The sequence below is a fragment of the Peromyscus leucopus genome, chromosome X (assembly GCF_004664715.2).
Source record: "Peromyscus leucopus breed LL Stock chromosome X, UCI_PerLeu_2.1, whole genome shotgun sequence".
In the NCBI taxonomy this organism is placed as follows: domain Eukaryota; kingdom Metazoa; phylum Chordata; class Mammalia; order Rodentia; family Cricetidae; genus Peromyscus; species Peromyscus leucopus.
In genome coordinates, this window is record NC_051083.1 from 100,804,371 (window position 1) to 100,813,955 (window position 9,585).

Sequence of the window (9,585 nt, forward strand, 5' to 3'; positions counted from 1 at the left end):
TTTTCTGCATATTGAGTGCTTTGTGGGGCTCTGTATTAATTGCTATTTACTGCAAAAAAAAAGTTTTTCTGATGACGGTTGAGAGATGAACTGATCTATAGTGTAAAGATAAATACTTAGGGGTCAGTTTAAAACCATGTTTATTTAGGAAATTATATTTTGTTCTACTCTAGGACCTATGATCTACTCAGCCACTGGTTCTTAATCCAGTTATTGCATCAGGCGTGACTCTTATGGAGTAGGTTTTAAATTAAAAAAAAGTTGGTAACTTTTATAACACTTATGCCACTGTTGCACCAGAGGGCGTGTCTTGCCAGTGGTTATTATAGCTCACAAAATTCACAGCTGGATAAGACTGTTGATTCCTCTTTTCCTCCAGCACTATTCATATAAGCTTCCAGCACCATTAAAACTAGCCCGTAGAGATAGACTTTCTGAAGGATTCACTGTCTTCAGTAATAGGGATGATACCATTAAGTTGGAGGGTAATCAAGAGCAATGTCAAAAAGTCTGTAATGTATGAGGATCTGTGGGAATCCCACTGACCAACAACTCAAAAAGAGGTACTTCAGAGCTAGAACTGGACTTTTTATTTGTTACCACCAGAACTCACACTGAAACTTAATTGCCCATGTGACAGTATTAAGATATGGAACTTTTAGGAAGTAATTAGGCCATGAGGGATGTAACCTCAAGAGTGGGGTTGGTACTGATCGGCTCTCTTGCTCCTTATATTCTTCTGCCTTGCAAGGAATCATCTCTAGAGGATACAGCTCTTTAGGTGGTATCATAGAAGCCGAAATTTGGGTCTTGTCAAATGAAAAATTGCTAATGCTTTGATACTGAACATCTCAACACTCTAAACTGTAAGGGACATATTTCTGTTCCTTATAAATTACTGAGTCATAGGTATCCTGCCTAAAATAGTAAAACATAACCCTTTGTACTCACTAGTAGGACCAAAGCCAGACAAACAACAAAAACATCACAACTCAGTCTTGCTACATTAAGTATTGTCTGTGACATAGAACAACTGGAGAACTCATATACTATTCATGGAAATGTTTAATAACACAACTACATTGTAATAGTTAAGCAATTCCTTATAAACTAAATAATATATCTATTACATAATCTTGCAATCCTATTCTTGTTATTAAACAAGAGAAATAAAAATATACATTAAAAAGATTTGTATAAAATGTCTATAGCAGTTTTCATAATAATTCTTAGATGGAAATAACTCAAATTTCCTTCAATAGGTGTATGGATAAACATAATATAGCATACCTATATAGTGATATATTCCCCAAGCAATGACAATGAGTGAATTTTATATATATATAAAATATATATATATACAAGTATATGGTGCATTGTAGGCATCATGTTAAGTGAAAGAAGCTAACCTTAAAAAGCATGAACTGTGCCATTTAATTTACATGAAATTCTAGAATAAAAAAACAAATTGATATTTATAGAAATAAGACTAGTGTTTTCCTATGTGGGTGAGATTGATTGCAAATGGACATGAGCATGATAAAGTTTTCTTTTGATAATGGAAATACTTTATGCCTTGATTGGAATGGTGATTACACAGCTTTATACACTTGTCAAAATTCATCAACCTGTACATTGATAAATTTATATTTTATTTTTTTGTAAAATAACCTTAAGTGAGTTGGTTAGAAAATTATGATGGTAGTAAGCTACATTATGATACAAGCTAGAATTGTGTAATTCAGGGTAACAAAGAAAAGAGAGAGATAGAAATAGATACTTCTGGGAAGGTGTTTTCTTGACTGACATTTAATAAAACTGTAGGAATAAGTCAAAGTTTTGGGAAGGGCATTATGGTAGAGAAAATAGTTTGGTACAATTTGGAGGTATGAGAGAAATACCACGTTTGGGGAACATTAAGGTGCTTGATTTGAAAGTGATATGTGATTCCAGTATAGTAGTGGCCAGAATGAGTCTAAAAAGAAAGATGGGTCAAGGTGGACACTTTATACATGCAGCAAAAGTTACTGAAGTAATTGATATATTGGAGATTGATTTCTTTGGAATGACGAATCTAAGAAGTGTGATTTGGCTGCAGAACATAGTGAAATCAATCATCTCAAACTGAGCTGGAAACTTCCTCCCTGCTGGCTATCTGTGTAGGTTGGTAGAGGAGAAAAGAATCAGTAGTCTTATCTAGAGCTAAACACTGAGTGCTACAATACTGGCCTGCCAGGCAAGATGTGCCCACTAATATAATAGTAGCATGATTGTTATAGGGTAACTAAATACTTTTGATTGAATTTGAGGCCTTTTCCCTAGGAGATTTCATGCTTGGTACTGTAGTCTTTTTCAAAAGCACATGGCTGAGGAGGTCATAGGCTTAGGTAGAACATGTTATTATTATTTTGCTCAATGGTAATGTTGTCAAATTATCTTCTAAATATATGTTTTTATACCTATTGACCTAGGTGTCTTAGGGTTTCTATTTCTGTGAAGAAACCATGATCACAGTAATTCTTATAAAGGAAAACATTTAATTGGGGTGGCTTACAGTTTCAGAGATTTAGTCCATTATCATTATGATGGGACTTGGTGGCATGAAGGCACACATGGTGCTGGAGAAGGAGCTGAGTGTTCTACATCTGGATTTGATCTGCAGGCAATGGGAAGTGAACCATGACACTGGGCTTAGCTTGAACATAAGAGAACCCAAAGTCCACACTCACAGTGACACACTTCCTCCAACAAGGCCATACCTATTCCAACGAGGCCACACCTTCTAATAGTGCTACCCCCTTTGGAGCCATTTTCTTTCAAACCATCATGCTAGGTTTCTCCTCACTCTGGTCAAATAAACTTCTTTTGCAGTAGGCAGCAGTCAATGGAGAGATGTATCAAAATATTGAGAATAAGAGACTGACTGTTCTTCTTTAAATGGGGCATTTTTATCACCACCATCCCCATCCAAGGCTCAAGTAGCATTAGGGAAGAGGAAGTGTAAACAATGTAAGAGGTGGAGGATGGGGAGGAGTGCTATGAAATGCTGTCTTATGGGCATAGCACGGCTATTGCAATCATGAATTCACAGCAGCTGTAGTTACTAGATTGATCTTATGTATGTCTTGTTTAAGTAACTACAGCTGCAAGACATACATAGGATCAATCTAGCAAATTCTAGCATGAATGGGGAGGAGCTCTTTAGACATTGCTCCTTATTGAGGATATATTTGCAGTTGATAGGTTCTGGGGGTTTAAGAAGCACTCTTTTAAAAAATATTGTTTTTGAGAATTTTATACATGATACACTATACACTGTATTTACACAATTTGCACCCTTCCTTCTCTGACCTCTAGCTCCTTCCATTCCCTCTGATATTCATGACCTGTTCTTCTGTACATACATGTACAAACCTATTTAGTCCATTTAATATTGCTTGTACGTAGATGTGTTTAGGGCTGTCCATTTGGTATTGGATAACCTATTAGCCACCTTGTGCCTAGAGGCAACTCATTCTCCCTTCCCCTACAGCCATTGATGGCTTGTCATTCTTCATCTAGGAATAAGGCCTTGTGGACTTTCTCTTACCGACATTGCCATGCTGACTACTGTTGTCATTATTCAGGTCTTGTTTAGGCAACCATATTGTTCAGATGTTATGGGTGTAGCTTCTCTGTCATATATAGAAGACTCCACCTCACAGCAGGCAACCTTGTCCTCTGGCTCCTACAATCTTTCCATCCTCTCTTCTACAATGTTCCTTGAGCCTTAGATTTAGGAGTTGTGTTGTTAGTAGATGTATCAGTTGGGTCTAGGTATGCCATGGTGAGTTGTTCTCTGCATTTTGACCAGTTGTGGCTTTCTGTAATGGTTCCTCCATACTTCAAAAAGAATTTGTCTTTGATGAGGGGTGAGAGCTGCACTGATCTGTTGGTATAAAGGCAGGTATTTAGCATACTCTTAGAAGTATAGTATACTGTAGGCACACTCTTCTTTGAAGGTATTCTCACTGGTATGTTTCCCATGCACATGTGAGCAGCACTAATTGGACTCAGTGGGTTAGCAAAAACATTGATAAAGTTGTGAGGGGACCCTTTGGGAGGATATTGGTGGAATTGTATAAGGGAAATGGAGGGTGGACATGATAATATTTCATTGTGCATATGCATGAGATTCCCGAGATTAAAGAAAAGTTATAACAAAAAGTGGGAATAAAGGCTAACTTGCAGCTCTAATATTTTACTGCATGTAATGACTTTGTAGAGTGAGCCAAAGATGAAAGCTACCTTAAAAAGTCTATTGGCACAAATCTTAGCATCTAACAAAATATATTAAAATAGCAGAAACAGAGAGGAAAAGATGAAAGGAATAATCTCTGACAGGACTTTCAATAATTATAATGTGAAATCTAAGAGTACAGATTATAACTTTAATTATTAGTCACAATGATTTAAGTAACATCTGCATTTGCACAAAGTCACATCTGCATTACCCTCAAAATATGCTTATAATTCTTTTGGAGAGAAATACAGAGCCCTTTGACAGAGAAGTGTCCAGTTGGCTTGAGAGAAAATAAATGACCATGGGAGGAACATATTAATGATGACTCTCTCTTTTTTCAGCAAGGGATGAAGGGCTGTTAAAGAAAGTTTCTGGCTTGCCAAAGTAAAATTCCAGGCGAATGCTTGCTTACAAGATGGGACAATTCAACCTTGTCAGTGCCTGAGTTTTATTTGTTTGACCTTCATCGAAAACAAAACAAAACAAAACTGAGGCTTAAAATACAAAAAATTTCAAACCTCTGAAAAACGGCTGACAATTCTATTTGTTCTTTTGGATTGAAATTTGGTTCAGAAAGATGAGATAACCATAAAACAAACAACACATCTTTCTGATGTTAATGTAGAGTACTGTTTTAATAGATTTGTGTGTACAATAGTTTATCCTTTAGGGGTGTGGACTTTTATTTTATATCATGTGTAGTTTGATTGTCTTTATTTCAAAGACCTACTTTTTAGCCTACATCCTATTTAACCTTGGTAATTTTTGAAGAGTTGATCATTTCCCTTGGATGTCTATCTTGCTCATTGTGGTGGTTTCTTCTACCTTTCAGTATCTCATTGTCAGCCTCTTTGTCAAGTTTCACGAGGTAATAATGTACATACCATGGCTTCCATTCGATTAATCATTTCATGGAGCCAGCCACCCCTGAAGGAAAATTCAAGTTTTTCCAGCATTGCATTTAAAATATGTTAAAAGGTGACTATATGTCACTTTTATCTGGTGGGGTATAACCTATATTTTGTTGAGCCCCCCTGCATGGCCAGATGTCCACTACTGCTCCAAATCAAGTTCCTAGTTCCATTCACAGTATGCTGTCACACTTAACCTGGGCTGTACTTTCTATTGTTGACCATACTCTTCTAATTTGCTCTCTAAAGTCCTTATTTCATAAGTAAGTCTCTTAACATATTTAGCCTTTTAAGGGAGCACTGTCTTCAACTCTTGGCTTTAAATCTTCTGAAGAAATAGATGAGAAACTTCTTTTTTTTTCCTTTTATTTTATTTTACAATACCATTCAGTTCTACATATCAGCCATGGATTCCCTTGTTCTCCCCCCTCCTGTCCCCCTTCCCTTCCCCCCAGCCCACCCCCCATTCCCACCTCCTCCAGGGCAAAGCCTCCCCTGAGGACTGAGATGGACCTGGTAGACTCAGTCCAGGCAGGTCCAGTCCCCCCTTCCCAGACCGAGCCAAGCGTCCCTGCATAAGTCCCAGGTTTCAAACAGCCAACTCATGCAATGAGCACAGGACCCGGTACCACTGCCTAGATGCCTCCCAAACAGATCAAGCTAATCGACTGTCTCACCTATTCAGAGGGCCTGATCCAGTTGGGGGGCCCTCAGTCTTTGGTTCATAGTTCATGTGTTTCCATTCGTTTGGCTATTTGTCCCTGTGCTTTATCCAACCTTGGTTTCAACAATTCTCACTAATACAAACCCTATTCTTTCTCGCTAATGAGACTCCCGGAGCTCCACCCGGGGCCGAGCCATGGACCTCTGCGTCCAGATTCCTCAGTCGTTGGATGGGGTTTCTGGCATGACTATTAGGGTGTTTGGCCATCCCATCACCAGAGTAGGTCAGTTTGGGCTGTCTCTCGACCATTGCCAGCAGTCTATTGTGGGGGTATCTTTGTGGATTTCTGTGGGCCTCTCGAGCACTTTGTTTCTTCCTTTTCTCATGTGTTCTTCATTTACCATGGTCTCCTATTCCTTGTTCTCCCTCTCTGTTCTTGATCCAGCTGGGATCTCCCGCTCCCATAGGCTCTCTTTCCCTCGACCCTTGCCCTTCATTACTCCCACTCATGTCCAGGTTGTTCATGTAGATCTCAGCCATTTCTCCGTCATTGGGCGATCCTTGTGTCTTTCTTGGGGTCCTGTTTTCCAGGTAACCTCCCTGGTGATGTGAGTAGCAGTCCAGTCATCCTTGTTCCACCTTTAGTATCCTCCTATGAGTGAGTACATACCATATTTGTCTTTCTGAGTCTGAGTTACCTCACTCAGGATGATTTTTTCTAGATCCATCCATTTGCCTGCAAACCTCATGATGTCATTGTTTTTCTCTGGTGAGTAGTATTCCATTGAGTATATGTGCCACAATTTATTTATCCATTCTTCAGTTGAAGGGCATCTAGGTTGGAGAAACTTCTAATGATAGTTGTTTCTAAGGAGCAGGATAGGGGGTAGGCGAAGAAGAGAATTTAATTTGGCAAATGGCATATGCTGAATGTGCCAGTTCAATGTGTTGAAATAGCCACCAATAAGACAATATTCAGATGTGGCACCTATAAGAAATGAATACTTCATTTTGGGGGAGTTTTTTTGGTGAGACTAGGGGCCTGATAAAAGGTTTGAAGGAAATGATTTTGCTTTCTTCTGTCTTCTATTAAGTGAGGATGCAGGACAAGCATTTTATCTCCTCCAGAACATGTAACAACAAGACAGTTTCCTCATTATGACAGCATGTATAAGACCATAAGAATGGACATCATAAAAACACCATTATAACAGATTTTTGTGAGAACGTAGAGTAAAGGGAACTCTTGTATGCTGTAAATTACTATAGCCGGTATGGGAAACAGTATGTGGATTTCTTAAGGAAAAAAAAAAACCTTAAAATGCATCAATTAGAGGTGATGGGATTGGGACTAGATTTGATCCAAATGCTGCATTATATGCATGCATGAATATGAAATAAAATATTAAAATACTTAGGTACCTAAAGAGAAAAATTACTTCATAAACAGACCCAGTATATGATACAGCAGCACCATCACCAGGTTTATATTCAAAGTAAGTGAAATCGGTGTGTTGAAATGTATCCTCACTTCAGTGTCCCTTGCAATACTACATATAGTAGTCAAGAAATGGAAACAAGTTAAGTGTCTGTCGGCTGATGAATGGGTAAAGAGGTGTTATATATGCATAATGTGATATGCTATGACTTTAAATGAGAATGAAATTCCAGCAGGTTTAACAACATGAATGAATCCAGAGGTTGCTGTATTTTGTGAAACTAGCCAGGCACAGAAATATAATGTTGTATGGTCCTACTGATCTGTGTTGAATCCACATTTGGGGTAAAGTGCTAATTACCAGAGGCTTGTTGTTCTTTACAAACTCATTGTAGGTATACAATTGAACGTTTATCTGTTTATTTAGTGCATGTGTCTGCACATGTGGAGGTCAGAGGAGAAGGTGCTGTAGTCAGTTGTCTTTCCCCATTCCTCCTGGGACTGAAGCTGAATTGTTAGAACTTGGCAGCTAGTACCTCCACCCACTGAGCCATCTTAATGGCGCCTTTGTAAAATATTAATTCATCATCATAGATTTAATTTTGTTGCCTCTAAATATATGTATAGACTAGGTTCATTTCCATTTCAAACACTTATATATATATTTGTTTATTATTTCTTAAATTTACACATGTAAGAATAATTTTTTTCTATATTTTTATAAAATGAAGATGGTAGCATATTTTAATTATCATACTATCTCTGTTCTTCATTTTTTTTGCCCTGTGTTTTCTAAAATTTTTGTTAATTTTGAATGATAGTTAACTCATTGGTATTGTTCAAATTCAGAATCGACAACCAACTATATAGTGAGATTTTTTTTTCTATGAATTTTGTTTCCCAACCAGTTGTGTTGTACCCTTCCCTGTAGGCAATCAATGTTATCAGTCTGCCAAGCTCTTATATATTATTATCTTGATATTCTAGTTTCTCTCCTTGAAGATTTATTCTCTTTCATTTAGAGCAAAAAAAAAAAAAATCTGTTAGTTACCTGTTACTAATTAGCTCAAGTAAAAGGTGGATGTGCTTGATAGTTCTTTTTCTATTTAAAAATTACTACTTTATGTGTGTATGATGTATGTGTGCTCATGTGGGCATGAGTGTGCCATGGAACCTGTGGGGAGGTCAGAGGATGACATTCAAGAATCAGCTCTGGTTTCCAGGCTTCTACGGCAACCATTTTTACCTTCTGTTCCACCTCACTAGCTCTTACTCCCCATTTCTAAAAAAAACTGTACAATATACTGAGGATGCTTGAAAATGCCATAGGAAACCTAATATTCGAGAATCTTCCTAGGTGCTGGATAGTGGACTCAATGATTTTGAGCACTGACTTTTCTTTCAGAGGACACAGGCTCAATTTCCAGCACCCACATGGCAGCTCACAACAGTCTGTGACTGAAGTACCAGAGTATCTGATGCCCTCTTCTGGCTTCTATGGGCACAAGGCATGCATGATGCATGTAGTATATAGACATACACACAGGAAAAACACCCATACACACAAAATAAAAATAAATCTTAAAAAAGGATCTCTCTCTCTCTCTCTCTCTCTCTCTCTGTATGTATATGTGAGTGAGTGTGTGTGTGTGTGTGTGTGTGTATAAAAGAGAATTTAATTTGAGTTACCCTACATGGAAGGACAATGCTCTTCCTAGAAGCTATAGTAGAGCAAAGAAAATGCCTAGAACCAGGTGTGGGATAGTCCCCTTTCCTGTTGCTGGTCACAGGGTGGTGCACAGATCCCCAAACAATATAATACTCTTGGTAACTTCAGAATTTGACAATAATACCCTATTTCTGTTTGTTTTTTTTATTTGTTTTTGTTTTTTGTTTTTCAAGACAGGGTTTCTCTGTGTAGCTTTGCGCCTTTCCTGGAACTCACGTGGTAGCCCAGGCTGGCCTCGAACTCACAGAGATCCGCTTGCCTCTGCCTCCCGAGTGCTGGGATTAAAGGCGTGCACCGCCACCACCGCCCAGCACAATAATACCCTATTTCTGAAGACAACAGATACAAGAGTCATAGGACATGGAGCGATCAAGGCAGAACCCTGAGAGCTTCCTCCCTGCTGGCTATCTGCATAGTGCTGGAAGGTGCTTTGCAGGCTGATAAGAGAGAAAAGTCATCAACGGTCTTAGCTAGCTGTAAATCTGTGAGCTACAATAATTACTGACTGGGCAAGATATGCCCACTGGTGTAGCAGGAAATCTTAAAGGTTCTTATTAATAA